Source organism: Pongo pygmaeus, chromosome 11 (genome assembly GCF_028885625.2).
Source record: "Pongo pygmaeus isolate AG05252 chromosome 11, NHGRI_mPonPyg2-v2.0_pri, whole genome shotgun sequence".
NCBI lineage: Eukaryota > Metazoa > Chordata > Mammalia > Primates > Hominidae > Pongo > Pongo pygmaeus.
Genome location: NC_072384.2, coordinates 12,907,053 through 12,932,528, shown reverse-complemented (window position 1 = coordinate 12,932,528; position 25,476 = coordinate 12,907,053).

Below are 25,476 nucleotides of genomic sequence, written 5' to 3'. Positions count from 1 at the left end.
ACTTCTCTATCAATTGGTAGGTTCAACTCTGTGAGTTGAATGAACTCATCACAAAGAAGTTTCTGAGAATCCTTCTCTCTAGTTTTTATGTGAAGATATTTCCTTTTCCAACATAGGCCTCAAGGTGCTCCGAATAAACACTTGCAGATTCTACAAACGTAATGTTTCAAAACTGTTCTATCAAAAGAAACGTTCAAGTCTGTGAGTTGAATGCACTCATCGCACAGAAGTTTCTGAGAACGCTTCTGTCTAGTTTTTAGGTGAAGATATTTCCTTTTCCAGCATAGGCCTCAAAACGCTCCAAATATCCTCTTGCAGATTCCACAAAAAGAGTGTTTCAAAACTGTTCTATCAAAAGGAAGGTTCAACTCTGTGAGTTGAATGAATGCATCGTGAAGAACTTTCTGAGAATGCTTCTCTGTAGTTTTTAGGTGAAGATATTCCATATCCCAGCACAGGCCTCGAAGTGCTCCAAATAACCACTTGCAGATTTTACCAAAAGAGTGTTTCAAAACTGCTCTTTCTACAGGTAAGTTCAAGTCCGTGAGTTGAATGCACTCAACACAAAGAAGTTTCTGAGAATGCTTCTGTTCAGTTTTTATGTGAAGATATTTCCTTTTCCAGCATAGGCCTCAAACGGCTGCAAATATCCACTTGCAGATTCTACAAAAAGAGTGTTTCCAAACTTCTCTATCAATTGGTAGGTTCAACTCTGTGAGTTGAATGAACTCATCACAAAGAAGTTTCTGAGAATCCTTCTCTCTAGTTTTTATGTGAAGATATTTCCTTTTCCAACATAGGCCTCAAGGTGCTCCGAATAAACACTTGCAGATTCTACAAACGTAATGTTTCAAAACTGTTCTATCAAAAGAAACGTTCAAGTCTGTGAGTTGAATGCACTCATCACACAGAAGTTTCTGAGAATGCTTCTGTCTAGTTTTTAGGTGAAGATATATCCTTTTCCAGCATAGGCCTCAAAACGCTCCAAATATCCTCTTGCAGATTCCACAAAAAGAGTGTTTCAAAACTGTTCTATCAAAAGGAAGGTTCAACTCTGTGAGTTGAATGAATGCATCATGAAGAACTTTCTGAAAATGCTTCTCTGTAGTTTTTAGGTGAAGATATTCCATATCCCAGCACAGGCCTCGAAGTGCTCCAAATAACCACTTGCAGATTTTACCAAAAGAGTGTTTCAAAACTGCTCTTTCTACAGGTAAGTTCAAGTCTGTGAGTTGAATGCACTCAACACAAAGAAGTTTCTGAGAATGCTTCTGTTCAGTTTTTATGTGAAGATATTTCCTTTTCCAGCATAGGCCTCAAACGGCTCCAAATATCCACTTGCAGATTCTACAAAAAGAGTGTTTCCAACCTTCTCTATCAATTGGTAGGTTCAACTCTGTGAGTTGAATGAACTCATCACAAAGAAGTTTCTGAGAATCCTTCTCTCTAGTTTTTATGTGAAGATATTTCCTTTTCCAACATAGGCCTCAAGGTGCTCCGAATAAACACTTGCAGATTCTACAAACGTAATGTTTCAAAACTGTTCTATCAAAAGAAACGTTCAAGTCTGTGAGTTGAATGCACTCATCGCACAGAAGTTTCTGAGAATGCTTGTCTAGTTTTTAGGTGAAGATATTTCCTTTTCCAGCATAGGCCTCAAAACGCTCCAAATATCCTCTTGCAGATTCTACAGAAAGAGTGTTTCAAAACTGTTCTATCAAAAGGAAGGTTCAACTCTGTGAGTTGAATGAATGCATCGTGAAGAACTTTCTGAGAATGCTTCTCTGTAGTTTTTAGGTGAAGATATTCCATATCCCAGCACAGGCCTCGAAGTGCTCCAAATAACCACTTGCAGATTTTACCAAAAGAGTGTTTCAAAACTGCTCTTTCTACAGGTAAGTTCAAGTCCGTGAGTTGAATGCACTCAACACAAAGAAGTTTCTGAGAATGCTTCTGTTCAGTTTTTATGTGAAGATATTTCCTTTTCCAGCATAGGCCTCAAAAGGCTCCAAATATCCACTTGCAGATTCTACAAAAAGAGTGTTTCCAAACTTCTCTATCAATTGGTAGGTTCAACTCTGTGAGTTGAATGAACTCATCACAAAGAAGTTTCTGAGAATCCTTCTCTCTAGTTTTTATGTGAAGATATTTCCTTTTCCAACATAGGCCTCAAGGTGCTCCGAATAAACACTTGCAGATTCTACAAACGTAATGTTTCAAAACTGTTCTATCAAAAGAAACGTTCAAGTCTGTGAGTTGAATGCACTCATCGCACAGAAGTTTCTGAGAATGCTTCTGTCTAGTTTTTAGGTGAAGATATTTCCTTTTCCAGCATAGGCCTCAAAACGCTCCAAATATCCTCTTGCAGATTCCACAGAAAGAGTGTTTCAAAACTGTTCTATCAAAAGGAAGGTTCAACTCTGTGAGTTGAATGAATGCATCGTGAAGAACTTTCTGAGAATGCTTCTCTGTAGTTTTTAGGTGAAGATATTCCATATCCCAGCACAGGCCTCGAAGTGCTCCAAATAACCACTTGCAGATTTTACCAAAAGAGTGTTTCAAAACTGCTCTTTCTACAGGTAAGTTCAAGTCCGTGAGTTGAATGCACTCAACACAAAGAAGTTTCTGAGAATGCTTCTGTTCAGTTTTTATGTGAAGATATTTCCTTTTCCAGCATAGGCCTCAAACGGCTCCAAATATCCACTTGCAGATTCTACAAAAAGAGTGTTTCCAAACTTCTCTATCAATTGGTAGGTTCAACTCTGTGAGTTGAATGAACTCATCACAAAGAAGTTTCTGAGAATCCTTCTCTCTAGTTTTTATGTGAAGATATTTCCTTTTCCAACATAGGCCTCAAGGTGCTCCGAATAAACACTTGCAGATTCTACAAACGTAATGTTTCAAAACTGTTCTATCAAAAGAAACGTTCAAGTCTGTGAGTTGAATGCACTCATCGCACAGAAGTTTCTGAGAATGCTTCTGTCTAGTTTTTAGGTGAAGATATTTCCTTTTCCAGCATAGGCCTCAAAACGCTCCAAATATCCTCTTGCAGATTCCACAAAAAGAGTGTTTCAAAACTGTTCTATCAAAAGGAAGGTTCAACTCTGTGAGTTGAATGAATGCATCGTGAAGAACTTTCTGAGAATGCTTCTCTGTAGTTTTTAGGTGAAGATATTCCATATCCCAGCACAGGCCTCGAAGTGCTCCAAATAACCACTTGCAGATTTTACCAAAACAGTGTTTCAAAACTGCTCTTTCTACAGGTAAGTTCAAGTCTGTGAGTTGAATGCACTCAACACAAAGAAGTTTCTGAGAATGCTTCTGTTCAGTTTTTATGTGAAGATATTTCCTTTTCCAGCATAGGCCTCAAACGGCTCCAAATATCCACTTGCAGATTCTACAAAAAGAGTGTTTCCAAACTTCTCTATCAATTGGTAGGTTCAACTCTGTGAGTTGAATGAACTCATCACAAAGAAGTTTCTGAGAATCCTTCTCTCTAGTTTTTATGTGAAGATATTTACTTTTCCAACATAGGCCTCAAGGTGCTCCGAATAAACACTTGCAGATTCTACAAACGTAATGTTTCAAAACTGTTCTATCAAAAGAAACGTTCAAGTCTGTGAGTTGAATGCACTCATCGCACAGAAGTTTCTGAGAATGCTTCTGTCTAGTTTTTAGGTGAAGATATTTCCTTTTCCAGCATAGGCCTCAAAACGCTCCAAATATCCTCTTGCAGATTCCACAAAAAGAGTGTTTCAAAACTGTTCTATCAAAAGGAAGGTTCAACTCTGTGAGTTGAATGAATGCATCGTGAAGAACTTTCTGAGAATGCTTCTCTGTAGTTTTTAGGTGAAGATATTCCATATCCCAGCACAGGCCTCGAAGGGCTCCAAATAACCACTTGCAGATTTTACCAAAAGAGTGTTTCAAAACTGCTCTTTCTACAGGTAAGTTCAAGTCCGTGAGTTGAATGCACTCAACACAAAGAAGTTTCTGAGAATGCTTCTGTTCAGTTTTTATGTGAAGATATTTCCTTTTCCAGCTAGGCCTCAAAAGGCTCCAAATATCCACTTGCAGATTCTACAAAAAGAGTGTTTCCAAACTTCTCTATCAATTGCTAGGTTCAACTCTGTGAGTTGAATGAACTCATCACAAAGAAGTTTCTGAGAATCCTTCTCTCTAGTTTTTATGTGAAGATATTTCCTTTTCCAACATAGGCCTCAAGGTGCTCCGAATAAACACTTGCAGATTCTACAAACGTAATGTTTCAAAACTGTTCTATCAAAAGAAACGTTCAAGTCTGTGAGTTGAATGCACTCATCGCACAGAAGTTTCTGAGAATGCTTCTGTCTAGTTTTTAGGTGAAGATATTTCCTTTTCCAGCATAGGCCTCAAAACGCTCCAAATATCCTCTTGCAGATTCCACAAAAAGAGTGTTTCAAAACTGTTCTATCAAAAGGAAGGTTCAACTCTGTGAGTTGAATGAATGCATCGTGAAGAAATTTCTGAGAATGCTTCTCTGTAGTTTTTAGGTGAAGATATTCCATATCCCAGCACAGGCCTCGAAGTGCTCCAAATAACCACTTGCAGATTTTATCAAAAGAGTGTTTCAAAACTGCTCTTTCTACAGGTAAGTTCAAGTCTGTGAGTTGAATGCACTCAACACAAAGAAGTTTCTGAGAATGCTTCTGTTCAGTTTTTATGTGAAGATATTTCCGTTTCCAGCATAGGCCTCAAACGGCTCCAAATATCCACTTGCAGATTCTACAAAAAGAGTGTTTCCAAACTTCTCTATCAATTGGTAGGTTCAACTCTGTGAGTTGAATGAACTCATCACAAAGAAGTTTCTGAGAATCCTTCTCTCTAGTTTTTATGTGAAGATATTTCCTTTTCCAACATAGGCCTCAAGGTGCTCCGAATAAACACTTGCAGATTCTACAAACGTAATGTTTCAAAACTGTTCTATCAAAAGAAACGTTCAAGTCTGTGAGTTGAATGCACTCATCGCACAGAAGTTTCTGAGAACGCTTCTGTCTAGTTTTTAGGTGAAGATATTTCCTTTTCCAGCATAGGCCTCAAAACGCTCCAAATATCCTCTTGCAGATTCCACAAAAAGAGTGTTTCAAAACTGTTCTATCAAAAGGAAGGTTCAACTCTGTGAGTTGAATGAATGCATCGTGAAGAACTTTCTGAGAATGCTTCTCTGTAGTTTTTAGGTGAAGATATTCCATATCCCAGCACAGGCCTCGAAGTGCTCCAAATAACCACTTGCAGATTTTACCAAAAGAGTGTTTCAAAACTGCTCTTTCTACAGGTAAGTTCAAGTCCGTGAGTTGAATGCACTCAACACAAAGAAGTTTCTGAGAATGCTTCTGTTCAGTTTTTATGTGAAGATATTTCCTTTTCCAGCATAGGCCTCAAACGGCTCCAAATATCCACTTGCAGATTCTACAAAAAGAGTGTTTCCAAACTTCTCTATCAATTGCTAGGTTCAACTCTGTGAGTTGAATGAACTCATCACAAAGAAGTTTCTGAGAATCCTTCTCTCTAGTTTTTATGTGAAGATATTTCCTTTTCCAACATAGGCCTCAAGGTGCTCCGAATAAACACTTGCAGATTCTACAAACGTAATGTTTCAAAACTGTTCTATCAAAAGAAACGTTCAAGTCTGTGAGTTGAATGCACTCATCGCACAGAAGTTTCTGAGAATGCTTCTGTCTAGTTTTTAGGTGAAGATATTTCCTTTTCCAGCATAGGCCTCAAAACGCTCCAAATATCCTCTTGCAGATTCCACAAAAAGAGTGTTTCAAAACTGTTCTATCAAAAGGAAGGTTCAACTCTGTGAGTTGAATGAATGCATCATGAAGAACTTTCTGAGAATGCTTCTCTGTAGTTTTTAGGTGAAGATATTCCATATCACAGCACAGGCCTCGAAGTGCTCCAAATAACCACTTGCAGATTTTACCAAAAGAGTGTTTCAAAACTGCTCTTTCTACAGGTAAGTTCAAGTCTGTGAGTTGAATGCACTCAACACAAAGAAGTTTCTGAGAATGCTTCTGTTCAGTTTTTATGTGAAGATATTTCCTTTTCCAGCATAGGCCTCAAACGGCTCCAAATATCCACTTGCAGATTCTACAAAAAGAGTGTTTCCAAACTTCTCTATCAATTGGTAGGTTCAACTCTGTGAGTTGAATGAACTCATCACAAAGAAGTTTCTGAGAATCCTTCTCTCTAGTTTTTATGTGAAGATATTTCCTTTTCCAACATAGGCCTCAAGGTGCTCCGAATAAACACTTGCAGATTCTACAAACGTAATGTTTCAAAACTGTTCTATCAAAAGAAACGTTCAAGTCTGTGAGTTGAATGCACTCATCGCACAGAAGTTTCTGAGAATGCTTCTGTCTAGTTTTTAGGTGAAGATATTTCCTTTTCCAGCATAGGCCTCAAAACGCTCCAAATATCCTCTTGCAGATTCTACAGAAAGAGTGTTTCAAAACTGTTCTATCAAAAGGAAGGTTCAACTCTGTGAGTTGAATGAATGCATCGTGAAGAACTTTCTGAGAATGCTTCTCTGTAGTTTTTAGGTGAAGATATTCCATATCCCAGCACAGGCCTCGAAGTGCTCCAAATAACCACTTGCAGATTTTACCAAAAGAGTGTTTCAAAACTGCTCTTTCTACAGGTAAGTTCAAGTCTGTGAGTTGAATGCACTCAACACAAAGAAGTTTCTGAGAATGCTTCTGTTCAGTTTTTATGTGAAGATATTTCCTTTTCCAGCATAGGCCTCAAACGGCTCCAAATATCCACTTGCAGATTCTACAAAAAGAGTGTTTCCAAACTTCTCTATCAATTGGTAGGTTCAACTCTGTGAGTTGAATGAACTCATCACAAAGAAGTTTCTGAGAATCCTTCTCTCTAGTTTTTATGTGAAGATATTTCCTTTTCCAACATAGGCCTCAAGGTGCTCCGAATAAACACTTGCAGATTCTACAAACGTAATGTTTCAAAACTGTTCTATCAAAAGAAACCTTCAAGTCTGTGAGTTGAATGCACTCATCGCACAGAAGTTTCTGAGAATGCTTCTGTCTAGTTTTTAGGTGAAGATATTTCCTTTTCCAGCATAGGCCTCAAAACGCTCCAAATATCCTCTTGCAGATTCCACAAAAAGAGTGTTTCAAAACTGTTCTATCAAAAGGAAGGTTCAACTCTGTGAGTTGAATGAATGCATCATGAAGAACTTTCTGAGAATGCTTCTCTGTAGTTTTTAGGTGAAGATATTCCATATCCCAGCACAGACCTCGAAGTGCTCCAAATAACCACTTGCAGATTTTACCAAAAGAGTGTTTCAAAACTGCTCTTTCTACAGGTAAGTTCAAGTCTGTGAGTTGAATGCACTCAACACAAAGAAGTTTCTGAGAATGCTTCTATTCAGTTTTTATGTGAAGATATTTCCTTTTCCAGCATAGGCCTCAAACGGCTCCAAATATCCACTTGCAGATACTACAAAAAGAGTGTTTCTAAACTTCTCTATCAATTGCTAGGTTCAACTCTGTGAGTTGAATGAACTCATCACAAAGAAGTTTCTGAGAATCCTTCTCTCTAGTTTTTATGTGAAGATATTTCCTTTTCCAACATAGGCCTCAAGGTGCTCCGAATAAACACTTGCAGATTCTACAAACGTAATGTTTCAAAACTGTTCTATCAAAAGAAACGTTCAAGTCTGTGAGTTGAATGCACTCATCGCACAGAAGTTTCTGAGAATGCTTCTGTCTAGTTTTTAGGTGAAGATATTTCCTTTTCCAGCATAGGCCTCAAAACGCTCCAAATATCCTCTTGCAGATTCTACAGAAAGAGTGTTTCAAAACTGTTCTATCAAAAGGAAGGTTCAACTCTGTGAGTTGAATGAATGCATCGTGAAGAACTTTCTGAGAATGCTTCTCTGTAGTTTTTAGGTGAAGATATTCCATATCCCAGCACAGGCCTCGAAGGGCTCCAAATAACCACTTGCAGATTTTACCAAAAGAGTGTTTCAAAACTGCTCTTTCTATAGGTAAGTTCAAGTCTGTGAGTTGAATGCACTCAACACAAAGAAGTTTCTGAGAATGCTTCTGTTCAGTTTTTATGTGAAGATATTTCCTTTTCCAGCATAGGCCTCAAAAGGCTCCAAATATCCACTTGCAGATTCTACAAAAAGAGTGTTTCCAAACTTCTCTATCAATTGGTAGGTTCAACTCTGTGAGTTGAATGAACTCATCACAAAGAAGTTTCTGAGAATCCTTCTCTCTAGTTTTTATGTGAAGATATTTCCTTTTCCAACATAGGCCTCAAGGTGCTCAGAATAAACACTTGCAGATTCTACAAACGTAATGTTTCAAAACTCTTCTATCAAAAGAAACGTTCAAGTCTGTGAGTTGAATGCACTCATCGCACAGAAGTTTCTGAGAATGCTTCTGTCTAGTTTTTAGGTGAAGATATTTCCTTTTCCAGCATAGGCCTCAAAACGCTCCAAATATCCTCTTGCAGATTCCACAGAAAGAGTGTTTCAAAACTGTTCTATCAAAAGGAAGGTTCAACTCTGTGAGTTGAATGAATGCATAGTGAAGAACTTTCTGAGAATGCTTCTCTGTAGTTTTTAGGTGAAGATATTCCATATCCCAGCACAGGCCTCGAAGTGCTCCAAATAACCACTTGCAGATTTTATCAAAAGAGTGTTTCAAAACTGCTCTTTCTACAGGTAAGTTCAAGTCCGTGAGTTGAATGCACTCAACACAAAGAAGTTTCTGAGAATGCTTCTGTTCAGTTTTTATGTGAAGATATTTCCTTTTCCAGCATAGGCCTCAAAAGGCTCCAAATATCCACTTGCAGATTCTACAAAAAGAGTGTTTCCAAACTTCTCTATCAATTGCTAGGTTCCACTCTGTGAGTTGAATGAACTCATCACAAAGAAGTTTCTGAGAATCCTTCTCTCTAGTTTTTATGTGAAGATATTTCCTTTTCCAACATAGGCCTCAAGGTGCTCCGAATAAACACTTGCAGATTCTACAAACGTAATGTTTCAAAACTGTTCTATCAAAAGAAACGTTCAAGTCTGTGAGTTGAATGCACTCATCGCACAGAAGTTTCTGAGAAGGCTTCTGTCTAGTTTTTAGGTGAAGATATTTCTTTTTCCAGCATAGGCCTCAAAACGCTCCAAATATCCTCTTGCAGATTCCACAAAAAGAGTGTTTCAAAACTGTTCTATCAAAAGGAAGGTTCAACTCTGTGAGTTGAATGAATGCATCGTGAAGAAATTTCTGAGAATGCTTCTCTGTAGTTTTTAGGTGAAGATATTCCATATCCCAGCACAGGCCTCGAAGTGCTCCAAATAACCACTTGCAGATTTTATCAAAAGAGTGTTTCAAAACTGCTCTTTCTACAGGTAAGTTCAAGTCTGTGAGTTGAATGCACTCAACACAAAGAAGTTTCTGAGAATGCTTCTGTTCAGTTTTTATGTGAAGATATTTCCTTTTCCAGCATAGGCCTCAAACGGCTCCAAATATCCACTTGCAGATTCTACGAAAAGAGTGTTTCCAAACTTCTCTATCAATTGGTAGGTTCAACTCTGTGAGTTGAATGAACTCATCACAAAGAAGTTTCTGAGAATCCTTCTCTATAGTTTTTATGTGAAGATATTTCCTTTTCCAACATAGGCCTCAAGGTGCTCCGAATAAACACTTGCAGATTCTACAAACGTAATGTTTCAAAACTGTTCTATCAAAAGAAACGTTCAAGTCTGTGAGTTGAATGCACTCATCGCACAGAAGTTTCTGAGAACGCTTCTGTCTAGTTTTTAGGTGAAGATATTTCCTTTTCCAGCATAGGCCTCAAAACGCTCCAAATATCCTCTTGCAGATTCCACAAAAAGAGTGTTTCAAAACTGTTCTATCAAAAGGAAGTTTCAACTCTGTGAGTTGAATGAATGCATCGTGAAGAACTTTCTGAGAATGCTTCTCTGTAGTTTTTAGGTGAAGATATTCCATATCCCAGCACAGGCCTCGAAGTGCTCCAAATAACCACTTGCAGATTTTACCAAAAGAGTGTTTCAAAACTGCTCTTTCTACAGGTAAGTTCAAGTCTGTGAGTTGAATGCACTCAACACAAAGAAGTTTCTGAGAATGCTTCTATTCAGTTTTTATGTGAAGATATTTCCTTTTCCAGCATAGGCCTCAAACGGCTCCAAATATCCACTTGCAGATTCTACAAAAAGAGTGTTTCCAAACTTCTCTATCAATTGCTAGGTTCAACTCTGTGAGTTGAATGAACTCATCACAAAGAAGTTTCTGAGAATCCTTCTCTCTAGTTTTTATGTGAAGATATTTCCTTTTCCAACATAGGCCTCAAGGTGCTCCGAATAAACACTTGCAGATTCTACAAACGTAATGTTTCAAAACTGTTCTATCAAAAGAAACGTTCAAGTCTGTGAGTTGAATGCACTCATCGCACAGAAGTTTCTGAGAATGCTTCTGTCTAGTTTTTAGGTGAAGATATTTCCTTTTCCAGCATAGGCCTCAAAACGCTCCAAATATCCTCTTGCAGATTCTACAGAAAGAGTGTTTCAAAACTGTTCTATCAAAAGGAAGGTTCAACTCTGTGAGTTGAATGAATGCATCGTGAAGAACTTTCTGAGAATGCTTCTCTGTAGTTTTTAGGTGAAGATATTCCATATCCCAGCACAGGCCTCGAAGTGCTCCAAATAACCACTTGCAGATTTTACCAAAAGAGTGTTTCAAAACTGCTCTTTCTATAGGTAAGTTCAAGTCTGTGAGTTGAATGAACTCAACACAAAGAAGTTTCTGAGAATGCTTCTGTTCAGTTTTTATGTGAAGATATTTCCTTTTCCAGCATAGGCCTCAAACGGCTCCAAATATCCACTTGCAGATTCTACAAAAAGAGTGTTTCCAAACTTCTCTATCAATTGGTAGGTTCAACTCTGTGAGTTGAATGAACTCATCACAAAGAAGTTTCTGAGAATCCTTCTCTCTAGTTTTTATGTGAAGATATTTCCTTTTCCAACATAGGCCTCAAGGTGCTCCGAATAAACACTTGCAGATTCTACAAACGTAATGTTTCAAAACTGTTCTATCAAAAGAAACGTTCAAGTCTGTGAGTTGAATGCACTCATCGCACAGAAGTTTCTGAGAATGCTTCTGTCTAGTTTATAGGTGAAGATATTTCCTTTTCCAGCATAGGCCTCAAAACGCTCCAAATATCCTCTTGCAGATTCCACAAAAAGAGTGTTTCAAAACTGTTCTATCAAAAGGAAGGTTCAACTCTGTGAGTTGAATGAATGCATCGTGAAGTACTTTCTGAGAATGCTTCTCTGTAGTTTTTAGGTGAAGATATTCTATATCCCAGCACAGGCCTCGAAGTGCTCCAAATAACCACTTGCAGATTTTACCAAAAGAGTGTTTCAAAACTGCTCTTTCTACAGGTAAGTTCAAGTCCGTGAGTTGAATGCACTCAACACAAAGAAGTTTCTGAGAATGCTTCTGTTCAGTTTTTATGTGAAGATATTTCCTTTTCCAGCATAGGCCTCAAACGGCTCCAAATATCCACTTGCAGATTCTACAAAAAGAAAGTTTCCAAACTTCTCTATCAATTGGTAGGTTCAACTCTGTGAGTTGAATGAACTCATCACAAAGAAGTTTCTGAGAATCCTTCTCTCTAGTTTTTATGTGAAGATATTTCCTTTTCCAACATAGGCCTCAAGGTGCTCCGAATAAACACTTGCAGATTCTACAAACGTAATGTTTCAAAACTGTTCTATCAAAAGAAACGTTCAAGTCTGTGAGTTGAATGCACTCATCGCACAGAAGTTTCTGAGAATGCTTCTGTCTAGTTTTTAGGTGAAGATATATCCTTTTCCAGCATAGGCCTCAAAACGCTCCAAATATCCTCTTGCAGATTCCACAAAAAGAGTGTTTCAAAACTGTTCTATCAAAAGGAAGGTTCAACTCTGTGAGTTGAATGAATGCATCATGAAGAACTTTCTGAAAATGCTTCTCTGTAGTTTTTAGGTGAAGATATTCCATATCCCAGCACAGGCCTCGAAGTGCTCCAAATAACCACTTGCAGATTTTACCAAAAGAGTGTTTCAAAACTGCTCTTTCTACAGGTAAGTTCAAGTCTGTGAGTTGAATGCACTCAACACAAAGAAGTTTCTGAGAATGCTTCTGTTCAGTTTTTATATGAAGATATTTCCTTTTCCAGCATAGGCCTCAAACGGCTCCAAATATCCACTTGCAGATTCTACATAAAGAGTGTTTCCAAACTTCTCTATCAATTGGTAGGTTCAACTCTGTGAGTTGAATGAACTCATCACAAAGAAGTTTCTGAGAATCCTTCTCTCTAGTTTTTATGTGAAGATATTTCCTTTTCCAACATAGGCCTCAAGGTGCTCCGAATAAACACTTGCAGATTCTACAAACGTAATGTTTCAAAACTGTTCTATCAAAAGAAACGTTCAAGTCTGTGAGTTGAATGCACTCATCGCACAGAAGTTTCTGAGAACGCTTCAGTCTAGTTTTTAGGTGAAGATATTTCCTTTTCCAGCATAGGCCTCAAAACGCTCCAAATATCCTCTTGCAGATTCCACAAAAAGAGTGTTTCAAAACTGTTCTATCAAAAGGAAGGTTCAACTCTGTGAGTTGAATGAATGCATCGTGAAGAACTTTCTGAGAATGCTTCTCTGTAGTTTTTAGGTGAAGATATTCCATATCCCAGCACAGGCCTCGAAGTGCTCCAAATAACCACTTGCAGATTTTACCAAAAGAGTGTTTCAAAACTGCTCTTTCTACAGGTAACTTCAAGTCCGTGAGTTGAATGCACTCAACACAAAGAAGTTTCTGAGAATGCTTCTGTTCAGTTTTTATGTGAAGATATTTCCTTTTCCAGCATAGGCCTCAAACGGCTCCAAATATCCACTTGCAGATTCTACAAAAAGAGTGTTTCCAAACTTCTCTATCAATTGGTAGGTTCAACTCTGTGAGTTGAATGAACTCATCACAAAGAAGTTTCTGAGAATCCTTCTCTCTAGTTTTTATGTGAAGATATTTCCTTTTCCAACATAGGCCTCAAGGTGCTCCGAATAAACACTTGCAGATTCTACAAACGTAATGTTTCAAAACTGTTCTATCAAAAGAAACGTTCAAGTCTGTGAGTTGAATGCACTCATCGCACAGAAGTTTCTGAGAATGCTTGTCTAGTTTTTAGGTGAAGATATTTCCTTTTCCAGCATAGGCCTCAAAACGCTCCAAATATCCTCTTGCAGATTCTACAGAAAGAGTGTTTCAAAACTGTTCTATCAAAAGGAAGGTTCAACTCTGTGAGTTGAATGAATGCATCGTGAAGAACTTTCTGAGAATGCTTCTCTGTAGTTTTTAGGTGAAGATATTCCATATCCCAGCACAGGCCTCGAAGTGCTCCAAATAACCACTTGCAGATTTTACCAAAAGAGTGTTTCAAAACTGCTCTTTCTACGGGTAAGTTCAAGTCCGTGAGTTGAATGCACTCAACACAAAGAAGTTTCTGAGAATGCTTCTGTTCAGTTTTTATGTGAAGATATTTCCTTTTCCAGCATAGGCCTCAAAAGGCTCCAAATATCCACTTGCAGATTCTACAAAAAGAGTGTTTCCAAACTTCTCTATCAATTGGTAGGTTCAACTCTGTGAGTTGAATGAACTCATCACAAAGAAGTTTCTGAGAATCCTTCTCTCTAGTTTTTATGTGAAGATATTTCCTTTTCCAACATAGGCCTCAAGGTGCTCAGAATAAACACTTGCAGATTCTACAAACGTAATGTTTCAAAACTCTTCTATCAAAAGAAACGTTCAAGTCTGTGAGTTGAATGCACTCATCGCACAGAAGTTTCTGAGAATGCTTCTGTCTAGTTTTTAGGTGAAGATATTTCCTTTTCCAGCATAGGCCTCAAAACGCTCCAAATATCCTCTTGCAGATTCCACAGAAAGAGTGTTTCAAAACTGTTCTATCAAAAGGAAGGTTCAACTCTGTGAGTTGAATGAATGCATAGTGAAGAACTTTCTGAGAATGCTTCTCTGTAGTTTTTAGGTGAAGATATTCCATATCCCAGCACAGGCCTCGAAGTGCTCCAAATAACCACTTGCAGATTTTATCAAAAGAGTGTTTGAAAACTGCTCTTTCTACAGGTAAGTTCAAGTCCGTGAGTTGAATGCACTCAACACAAAGAAGTTTCTGAGAATGCTTCTGTTCAGTTTTTATGTGAAGATATTTCCTTTTCCAGCATAGGCCTCAAAAGGCTCCAAATATCCACTTGCAGATTCTACAAAAAGAGTGTTTCCAAACTTCTCTATCAATTGCTAGGTTCCACTCTGTGAGTTGAATGAACTCATCACAAAGAAGTTTCTGAGAATCCTTCTCTCTAGTTTTTATGTGAAGATATTTCCTTTTCAAACATAGGCCTCAAGGTGCTCCGAATAAACACTTGCAGATTCTACAAACGTAATGTTTCAAAACTGTTCTATCAAAAGAAACGTTCAAGTCTGTGAGTTGAATGCACTCATCGCACAGAAGTTTCTGAGAAGGCTTCTGTCTAGTTTTTAGGTGAAGATATTTCTTTTTCCAGCATAGGCCTCAAAACGCTCCAAATATCCTCTTGCAGATTCCACAAAAAGAGTGTTTCAAAACTGTTCTATCAAAAGGAAGGTTCAACTCTGTGAGTTGAATGAATGCATCGTGAAGAAATTTCTGAGAATGCTTCTCTGTAGTTTTTAGGTGAAGATATTCCATATCCCAGCACAGGCCTCGAAGTGCTCCAAATAACCACTTGCAGATTTTATCAAAAGAGTGTTTCAAAACTGCTCTTTCTACAGGTAAGTTCAAGTCTGTGAGTTGAATGCACTCAACACAAAGAAGTTTCTGAGAATGCTTCTGTTCAGTTTTTATGTGAAGATATTTCCTTTTCCAGCATAGGCCTCAAACGGCTCCAAATATCCACTTGCAGATTCTACAAAAAGAGTGTTTCCAAACTTCTCTATCAATTGGTAGGTTCAACTCTGTGAGTTGAATGAACTCATCACAAAGAAGTTTCTGAGAATCCTTCTCTATAGTTTTTATGTGAAGATATTTCCTTTTCCAACATAGGCCTCAAGGTGCTCCGAATAAACACTTGCAGATTCTACAAACGTAATGTTTCAAAACTGTTCTATCAAAAGAAACGTTCAAGTCTGTGAGTTGAATGCACTCATCGCACAGAAGTTTCTGAGAACGCTTCTGTCTAGTTTTTAGGTGAAGATATTTCCTTTTCCAGCATAGGCCTCAAAACGCTCCAAATATCCTCTTGCAGATTCCACAAAAAGAGTGTTTCAAAACTGTTCTATCAAAAGGAAGTTTCAACTCTGTGAGTTGAATGAATGCATCGTGAAGAACTTTCTGAGAATGCTTCTCTGTAGTTTTTAGGTGAAGATATTCCATATCCCAGCACAGGCCTCGAAGTGCTCCAAATAACCACTTGCAGATTTTACCAAAAGAGTGTTTCAAAACTGCTCTTTCTACAGGTAAGTTCAAGTCTGTGAGTTGAATGCACTCAACACAAAGAAGTTTCTGAGAATGCTTCTATTCAGTTTTTATGTGAAGAGATTTCCTTTTCCAGCATAGGCCTCAAACGGCTCCAAATATCCACTTGCAGATTCTACAAAAAGAGTGTTTCCAAACTTCTCTATCAATTGCTAGGTTCAACTCTGTGAGTTGAATGAACTCATCACAAAGAAGTTTCTGAGAATCCTTCTCTCTAGTTTTTATGTGAAGATATTTCCTTTTCCAACATAGGCCTCAAGGTGCTCCGAATAAACACTTGCAGATTCTACAAACGTAATGTTTCAAAACTGTTCTATCAAAAGAAACGTTCAAGTCTGTGAGTTGAATGCACTCATCGCACAGAAGTTTCTGAGAATGCTTCTGTCTAGTTTTTAGGTGAAGATATTTCCTTTTCCAGCATAGGCCTCAAAACGCTCCAAATATCCTCTTGCAGATTCTACAGAAAGAGTGTTTCAAAACTGTTCTATCAAAAGGAAGGTTCAACTCTGTGAGTTGAATGAATGCATCGTGAAGAACTTTCTGAGAATGCTTCTCTGTAGTTTTTAGGTGAAGATATTCCATATCCCAGCACAGGCCTCGAAGTGCTCCAAATAACCACTTGCAGATTTTACCAAAAGAGTGTTTCAAAACTGCTCTTTCTATAGGTAAGTTCAAGTCTGTGAGTTGAATGAACTCAACACAAAGAAGTTTCTGAGAATGCTTCTGTTCAGTTTTTATGTGAAGATATTTCCTTTTCCAGCATAGGCCTCAAACGGCTCCAAATATCCACTTGCAGATTCTACAAAAAGAGTGTTTCCAAACTTCTCTATCAATTGGTAGGTTCAACTCTGTGAGTTGAATGAACTCATCACAAAGAAGTTTCTGAGAATCCTTCTCTCTAGTTTTTATGTGAAGATATTTCCTTTTCCAACATAGGCCTCAAGGTGCTCCGAATAAACACTTGCAGATTCTACAAACGTAATGTTTCAAAACTGTTCTATCAAAAGAAACGTTCAAGTCTGTGAGTTGAATGCACTCATCGCACAGAAGTTTCTGAGAATGCTTGTCTAGTTTTTAGGTGAAGATATTTCCTTTTCCAGCATAGGCCTCAAAACGCTCCAAATATCCTCTTGCAGATTCTACAGAAAGAGTGTTTCAAAACTGTTCTATCAAAAGGAAGGTTCAACTCTGTGAGTTGAATGAATGCATCGTGAAGAACTTTCTGAGAATGCTTCTCTGTAGTTTTTAGGTGAAGATATTCCATATCCCAGCACAGGCCTCGAAGTGCTCCAAATAACCACTTGCAGATTTTACCAAAAGAGTGTTTCAAAACTGCTCTTTCTACGGGTAAGTTCAAGTCCATGAGTTGAATGCACTCAACACAAAGAAGTTTCTGAGAATGCTTCTGTTCAGTTTTTATGTGAAGATATTTCCTTTTCCAGCATAGGCCTCAAAAGGCTCCAAATATCCACTTGCAGATTCTACAAAAAGAGTGTTTCCAAACTTCTCTATCAATTGGTAGGTTCAACTCTGTGAGTTGAATGAACTCATCACAAAGAAGTTTCTGAGAATCCTTCTCTCTAGTTTTTATGTGAAGATATTTCCTTTTCCAACATAGGCCTCAAGGTGCTCAGAATAAACACTTGCAGATTCTACAAACGTAATGTTTCAAAACTCTTCTATCAAAAGAAACGTTCAAGTCTGTGAGTTGAATGCACTCATCGCACAGAAGTTTCTGAGAATGCTTCTGTCTAGTTTTTAGGTGAAGATATTTCCTTTTCCAGCATAGGCCTCAAAACGCTCCAAATATCCTCTTGCAGATTCCACAGAAAGAGTGTTTCAAAACTGTTCTATCAAAAGGAAGGTTCAACTCTGTGAGTTGAATGAATGCATAGTGAAGAACTTTCTGAGAATGCTTCTCTGTAGTTTTTAGGTGAAGATATTCCATATCCCAGCACAGGCCTCGAAGTGCTCCAAATAACCACTTGCAGATTTTATCTAAAGAGTGTTTGAAAACTGCTCTTTCTACAGGTAAGTTCAAGTCCGTGAGTTGAATGCACTCAACACAAAGAAGTTTCTGAGAATGCTTCTGTTCAGTTTTTATGTGAAGATATTTCCTTTTCCAGCATAGGCCTCAAAAGGCTCCAAATATCCACTTGCAGATTCTACAAAAAGAGTGTTTCCAAACTTCTCTATCAATTGCTAGGTTCCACTCTGTGAGTTGAATGAACTCATCACAAAGAAGTTTCTGAGAATCCTTCTCTCTAGTTTTTATGTGAAGATATTTCCTTTTCCAACATAGGCCTCAAGGTGCTCCGAATAAACACTTGCAGATTCTACAAACGTAATGTTTCAAAACTGTTCTATCAAAAGAAACGTTCAAGTCTGTGAGTTGAATGCACTCATCGCACAGAAGTTTCTGAGAAGGCTTCTGTCTAGTTTTTAGGTGAAGATATTTCTTTTTCCAGCATAGGCCTCAAAACGCTCCAAATATCCTCTTGCAGATTCCACAAAAAGAGTGTTTCAAAACTGTTCTATCAAAAGGAAGGTTCAACTCTGTGAGTTGAATGAATGCATCGTGAAGAAATTTCTGAGAATGCTTCTCTGTAGTTTTTAGGTGAAGATATTCCATATCCCAGCACAGGCCTCGAAGTGCTCCAAATAACCACTTGCAGATTTTATCAAAAGAGTGTTTCAAAACTGCTCTTTCTACAGGTAAGTTCAAGTCTGTGAGTTGAATGCACTCAACACAAAGAAGTTTCTGAGAATGCTTCTGTTCAGTTTTTATGTGAAGATATTTCCGTTTCCAGCATAGGCCTCAAACGGCTCCAAATATCCACTTGCAGATTCTACAAAAAGAGTGTTTCCAAACTTCTCTATTAATTGGTAGGTTCAACTCTGTGAGTTGAATGAACTCATCACAAAGAAGATTCTGAGAATCCTTCTCTCTAGTTTTTATGTGAAGATATTTCCTTTTCCAACATAGGCCTCAAGGTGCTCCGAATAAACACTTGCAGATTCTACAAACGTAATGTTTCAAAACTGTTCTATCAAAAGAAACGTTCAAGTCTGTGAGTTGAATGCACTCATCGCACAGAAGTTTCTGAGAACGCTTCTGTCTAGTTTTTAGGTGAAGATATTTCCTTTTCCAGCATAGGCCTCCAAACGCTCCAAATATCCTCTTGCAGATTCCACAAAAAGAGTGTTTCAAAACTGTTCTATCAAAAGGAAGGTTCAACTCTGTGAGTTGAATGAATGCATCATGAAGAACTTTCTGAGAATGCTTCTCTGTAGTTTTTAGGTGAAGATATTCCATATCCCAGCACAGGCCTCGAAGTGCTCCAAATAACCACTTGCAGATTTTACCAAAAGAGTGTTTCAAAACTGCGCTTTCTACTGGTAAGTTCAAGTCCGTGAGTTGAATGCACTCAACACAAAGAAGTTTCTGAGAATGCTTCTGTTCAGTTTTTATGTGAAGATATTTCCTTTTCCAGCATAGGCCTCAAACGGCTCCAAATATCCACTTGCAGATTCTACAAAAAGAGTGTTTCCAAACTTCTCTATCAATTGGTAGGTTCAACACTGTGAGTTGAATGAACTCATCACAAAGAAGTTTCTGAGAATCCTTCTCTCTAGTTTTTATGTGAAGATATTTCCTTTTCCAACATAGGCCTCAAGGTGCTCCGAATAAACACTTGCAGATTCTACAAACGTAATGTTTCAAAACTGTTCTATCAAAAGAAACGTTCAAGTCTGTGAGTTGAATGCACTCATTGCACAGAAGTTTCTGAGAATGCTTGTCTAGTTTTTAGGTGAAGATATTTCCTTTTCCAGCATAGGCCTCAAAACGCTCCAAATATCCTCTTGCAGATTCTACAGAAAGAGTGTTTCAAAACTGTTCTATCAAAAGGAAGGTTCAACTCTGTGAGTTGAATGAATGCATCGTGAAGAACTTTCTGAGAATGCTTCTCTGTAGTTTTTAGGTGAAGATATTCCATATCCCAGCACAGGCCTCGAAGTGCTCCAAATAACCACTTGCAGATTTTACCAAAAGAGTGTTTCAAAACTGCTCTTTCTACAGGTAAGTTCAAGTCCGTGAGTTGAATGCACTCAACACAAAGAAGTTTCTGAGAATGCTTCTGTTCAGTTTTTATGTGAAGATATTTCCTTTTCCAGCATAGGCCACAAAAGGCTCCAAATATCCACTTGCAGATTCTACAAAAAGAGTGTTTCCAAACTTCTCTATCAATTGGTAGGTTCAACTCTGTGAGTTGAATGAACTCAACACAAAGAAGTTTCTGAGAATCCTTCTCTCTAGTTTTTATGTGAAGATATTTCCTTTTCCAACATAGGCCTCAAGGTGCTCCGAATAAACACTTGCAGATTCTACAAACGTAATGTTTCAAAACTGTTCTATCAAAAGAAACGTTCAAGTCTGTGAGTTGAATGCACTCATCGCACAGAAGTTTCTGAGAATGCTTCTGTCTAGTTTTTAGGTGAAGATATTTCCTTTTCCAGCATAGGCCTCAAAACGCTCCAAATATCCTCTTGCAGATTCCACAGAAAGAGTGTTTCAAAACTGTTCTATCAAAAGGAAGGTTCAACTCTGTGAGTTGAATGAATGCATCGTGAAGAACTTTCTGAGAATGCTTCTCTGTAGTTTTTAGGTGAAGATATTCCATATCCCAGCACAGGCCTCGAAGTGCTCCAAATAACCACTTGCAGATTTTACCAAAAGAGTGTTTCAAAACTGCTCTTTCTACAGGTAAGTTCAAGTCCGTGAGTTGAATGCACTCAACACAAAGAAGTTTCTGAGAATGCTTCTGTTCAGTTTTTATGTGAAGATATTTCCTTTTCCAGCATAGGCCTCAAACGGCTCCAAATATCCACTTGCAGATTCTACAAAAAGAGTGTTTCCAAACTTCTCTATCAATTGGTAGGTTCAACTCTGTGAGTTGAATGAACTCATCACAAAGAAGTTTCTGAGAATCCTTCTCTCTAGTTTTTATGTGAAGATATTTCCTTTTCCAACATAGGCCTCAAGGTGCTCCGAATAAACACTTGCAGATTCTACAAACGTAATGTTTCAAAACTGTTCTATCAAAAGAAACTTTCAAATCTGTGAGTTGAATGCACTCATCGCACAGAAGTTTCTGAGAATGCTTCTGTCTAGTTTTTAGGTGAAGATATTTCCTTTTCCAGCATAGGCCTCAAAACGCTCCAAATATCCTCTTGCAGATTCCACAAAGAGTGTTTCAAAACTGTTCTATCAAAAGGAAGGTTCAACTCTGTGAGTTGAATGAATGCATCGTGAAGAACTTTCTGAGAATGCTTCTCTGTAGTTTTTAGGTGAAGATATTCCATATCCCAGCACAGGCCTCGAAGTGCTCCAAATAACCACTTGCAGATTTTACCAAAAGAGTGTTTCAAAACTGCTCTTTCTACAGGTAAGTTCAAGTCCGTGAGTTGAATGCACTCAACACAAAGAAGTTTCTGAGAATGCTTCTGTTCAGTTTTTATGTGAAGATATTTCCTTTTCCAGCATAGGCCTCAAACGGCTCCAAATATCCACTTGCAGATTCTACAAAAAGAGTGTTTCCAAACTTCTCTATCAATTGGTAGGTTCAACTCTGTGAGTTGAATGAACTCATCACAAAGAAGTTTCTGAGAATCCTTCTCTCTAGTTTTTATGTGAAGATATTTCCTTTTCCAACATAGGCCTCAAGGTGCTCCAAATAAACACTTGCAGATTCTACAAACGTAATGTTTCAAAACTGTTCTATCAAAAGAAACGTTCAAGTCTGTGAGTTGAATGCACTCATCGCACAGAAGTTTCTGAGAATGCTTCTGTCTAGTTTTTAGGTGAAGATATTTCCTTTTCCAGCATAGGCCTCAAAACGCTCCAAATATCCTCTTGCAGATTCCACAAAAAGAGTGTTTCAAAACTGTTCTATCAAAAGGAAGGTTCAACTCTGTGAGTTGAATGAATGCATCGTGAAGAACTTTCTGAGAATGCTTCTCTGTAGTTTTTAGGTGAAGATATTCCATATCCCAGCACAGGCCTCGAAGTGCTCCAAATAACCACTTGCAGATTTTACCAAAAGAGTGTTTCAAAACTGCTCTTTCTACAGGTAAGTTCAAGTCCGTGAGTTGAATGCACTCAACACAAAGAAGTTTCTGAGAATGCTTCTGTTCAGTTTTTATGTGAAGATATTTCCTTTTCCAGCATAGGCCTCAAACGGCTGCAAATATCCACTTGCAGATTCTACAAAAAGAGTGTTTCCAAACTTCTCTATCAATTGGTAGGTTCAACTCTGTGAGTTGAATGAACTCATCACAAAGAAGTTTCTGAGAATCCTTCTCTCTAGTTTTTATGTGAAGATATTTCCTTTTCCAACATAGGCCTCAAGGTGCTCCGAATAAACACTTGCAGATTCTACAAACGTAATGTTTCAAAACTGTTCTATCAAAAGAAACTTTCAAGTCTGTGAGTTGAATGCACTCATCACACAGAAGTTTCTGAGAATGCTTCTGTCTAGTTTTTAGGTGAAGATATATCCTTTTCCAGCATAGGCCTCAAAACGCTCCAAATATCCTCTTGCAGATTCCACAAAAAGAGTGTTTCAAAACTGTTCTATCAAAAGGAAGGTTCAACTCTGTGAGTTGAATGAATGCATCATGAAGAACTTTCTGAAATGCTTCTCTGTAGTTTTTAGGTGAAGATATTCCATATCCCAGCACAGGCCTCGAAGTGCTCCAAATAACCACTTGCAGATTTTACCAAAAGAGTGTTTCAAAACTGCTCTTTCTACAGGTAAGTTCAAGTCTGTGAGTTGAATGCACTCAACACAAAGAAGTTTCTGAGAATGCTTCTGTTCAGTTTTTATGTGAAGATATTTCCTTTTCCAGCATAGGCCTCAAACGGCTCCAAATATCCACTTGCAGATTCTACAAAAAGAGTGTTTCCAAACTTCTCTATCAATTGGTAGGTTCAACTCTGTGAGTTGAATGAACTCATCACAAAGAAGTTTCTGAGAATCCTTCTCTCTAGTTTTTATGTGAAGATATTTCCTTTTCCAACATAGGCCTCAAGGTGCTCCAAATAAACACTTGCAGATTCTACAAACGTAATGTTTCAAAACTGTTCTATCAAAAGAAACGTTCAAGTCTGTGAGTTGAATGCACTCATCGCACAGAAGTTTCTGAGAATGCTTCTGTCTAGTTTTTAGGTGAAGATATTTCCTTTTCCAGCATAGGCCTCAAAACGCTCCAAATATCCTCTTGCAGATTCCACAAAAAGAGTGTTTCAAAACTGTTCTATCAAAAGGAAGGTTCAACTCTGTGAGTTGAATGAATGCATCGTGAAGAACTTTCTGAGAATGCTTCTCTGTAGTTTTTAGGTGAAGATATTCCATATCCCAGCACAGGCCTCGAAGTGCTCCAAATAACCACTTGCAGATTTTACCAAAAGAGTGTTTCAAAACTGCTCTTTCTACAGGTAAGTTCAAGTCCGTGAGTTGAATGCACTCAACACAAAGAAGTTTCTGAGAATGCTTCTGTTCAGTTTTTATGTGAAGATATTTCCTTTTCCAGCATAGGCCTCAAACGGCTGCAAATATCCACTTGCAGATTCTACAAAAAGAGTGTTTCCAAACTTCTCTATCAATTGGTAGGTTCAACTCTGTGAGTTGAATGAACTCATCACAAAGAAGTTTCTGAGAATCCTTCTCTCTAGTTTTTATGTGAAGATATTTCCTTTTCCAACATAGGCCTCAAGGTGCTCCGAATAAACACTTGCAGATTCTACAAACGTAATGTTTCAAAACTGTTCTATCAAAAGAAACGTTCAAGTCTGTGAGTTGAATGCACTCATCACACAGAAGTTTCTGAGAATGCTTCTGTCTAGTTTTTAGGTGAAGATATATCCTTTTCCAGCATAGGCCTCAAAACGCTCCAAATATCCTCTTGCAGATTCCACAAAAAGAGTGTTTCAAAACTGTTCTATCAAAAGGAAGGTTCAACTCTGTGAGTTGAATGAATGCATCATGAAGAACTTTCTGAAAATGCTTCTCTGTAGTTTTTAGGTGAAGATATTCCATATCCCAGCACAGGCCTCGAAGTGCTCCAAATAACCACTTGCAGATTTTACCAAAAGAGTGTTTCAAAACTGCTCTTTCTACAGGTAAGTTCAAGTCTGTGAGTTGAATGCACTCAACACAAAGAAGTTTCTGAGAATGCTTCTGTTCAGTTTTTATGTGAAGATATTTCCTTTTCCAGCATAGGCCTCAAACGGCTCCAAATATCCACTTGCAGATTCTACAAAAAGAGTGTTTCCAACCTTCTCTATCAATTGGTAGGTTCAACTCTGTGAGTTGAATGAACTCATCACAAAGAAGTTTCTGAGAATCCTTCTCTCTAGTTTTTATGTGAAGATATTTCCTTTTCCAACATAGGCCTCAAGGTGCTCCGAATAAACACTTGCAGATTCTACAAACGTAATGTTTCAAAACTGTTCTATCAAAAGAAACGTTCAAGTCTGTGAGTTGAATGCACTCATCGCACAGAAGTTTCTGAGAATGCTTGTCTAGTTTTTAGGTGAAGATATTTCCTTTTCCAGCGTAGGCCTCAAAACGCTCCAAATATCCTCTTGCAGATTCTACAGAAAGAGTGTTTCAAAACTGTTCTATCAAAAGGAAGGTTCAACTCTGTGAGTTGAATGAATGCATCGTGAAGAACTTTCTGAGAATGCTTCTCTGTAGTTTTTAGGTGAAGATATTCCATATCCCAGCACAGGCCTCGAAGTGCTCCAAATAACCACTTGCAGATTTTACCAAAAGAGTGTTTCAAAACTGCTCTTTCTACAGGTAAGTTCAAGTCCGTGAGTTGAATGCACTCAACACAAAGAAGTTTCTGAGAATGCTTCTGTTCAGTTTTTATGTGAAGATATTTCCTTTTCCAGCATAGGCCTCAAAAGGCTCCAAATATCCACTTGCAGATTCTACAAAAAGAGTGTTTCCAAACTTCTCTATCAATTGGTAGGTTCAACTCTGTGAGTTGAATGAACTCATCACAAAGAAGTTTCTGAGAATCCTTCTCTCTAGTTTTTATGTGAAGATATTTCCTTTTCCAACATAGGCCTCAAGGTGCTCCGAATAAACACTTGCAGATTCTACAAACGTAATGTTTCAAAACTGTTCTATCAAAAGAAACGTTCAAGTCTGTGAGTTGAATGCACTCATCGCACAGAAGTTTCTGAGAATGCTTCTGTCTAGTTTTTAGGTGAAGATATTTCCTTTTCCAGCATAGGCCTCAAAACGCTCCAAATATCCTCTTGCAGATTCCACAGAAAGAGTGTTTCAAAACTGTTCTATCAAAAGGAAGGTTCAACTCTGTGAGTTGAATGAATGCATCGTGAAGAACTTTCTGAGAATGCTTCTCTGTAGTTTTTAGGTGAAGATATTCCATATCCCAGCACAGGCCTCGAAGTGCTCCAAATAACCACTTGCAGATTTTACCAAAAGAGTGTTTCAAAACTGCTCTTTCTACAGGTAAGTTCAAGTCCGTGAGTTGAATGCACTCAACACAAAGAAGTTTCTGAGAATGCTTCTGTTCAGTTTTTATGTGAAGATATTTCCTTTTCCAGCATAGGCCTCAAACGGCTCCAAATATCCACTTGCAGATTCTACAAAAAGAGTGTTTCCAAACTTCTCTATCAATTGGTAGGTTCAACTCTGTGAGTTGAATGAACTCATCACAAAGAAGTTTCTGAGAATCCTTCTCTCTAGTTTTTATGTGAAGATATTTCCTTTTCCAACATAGGCCTCAAGGTGCTCCGAATAAACACTTGCAGATTCTACAAACGTAATGTTTCAAAACTGTTCTATC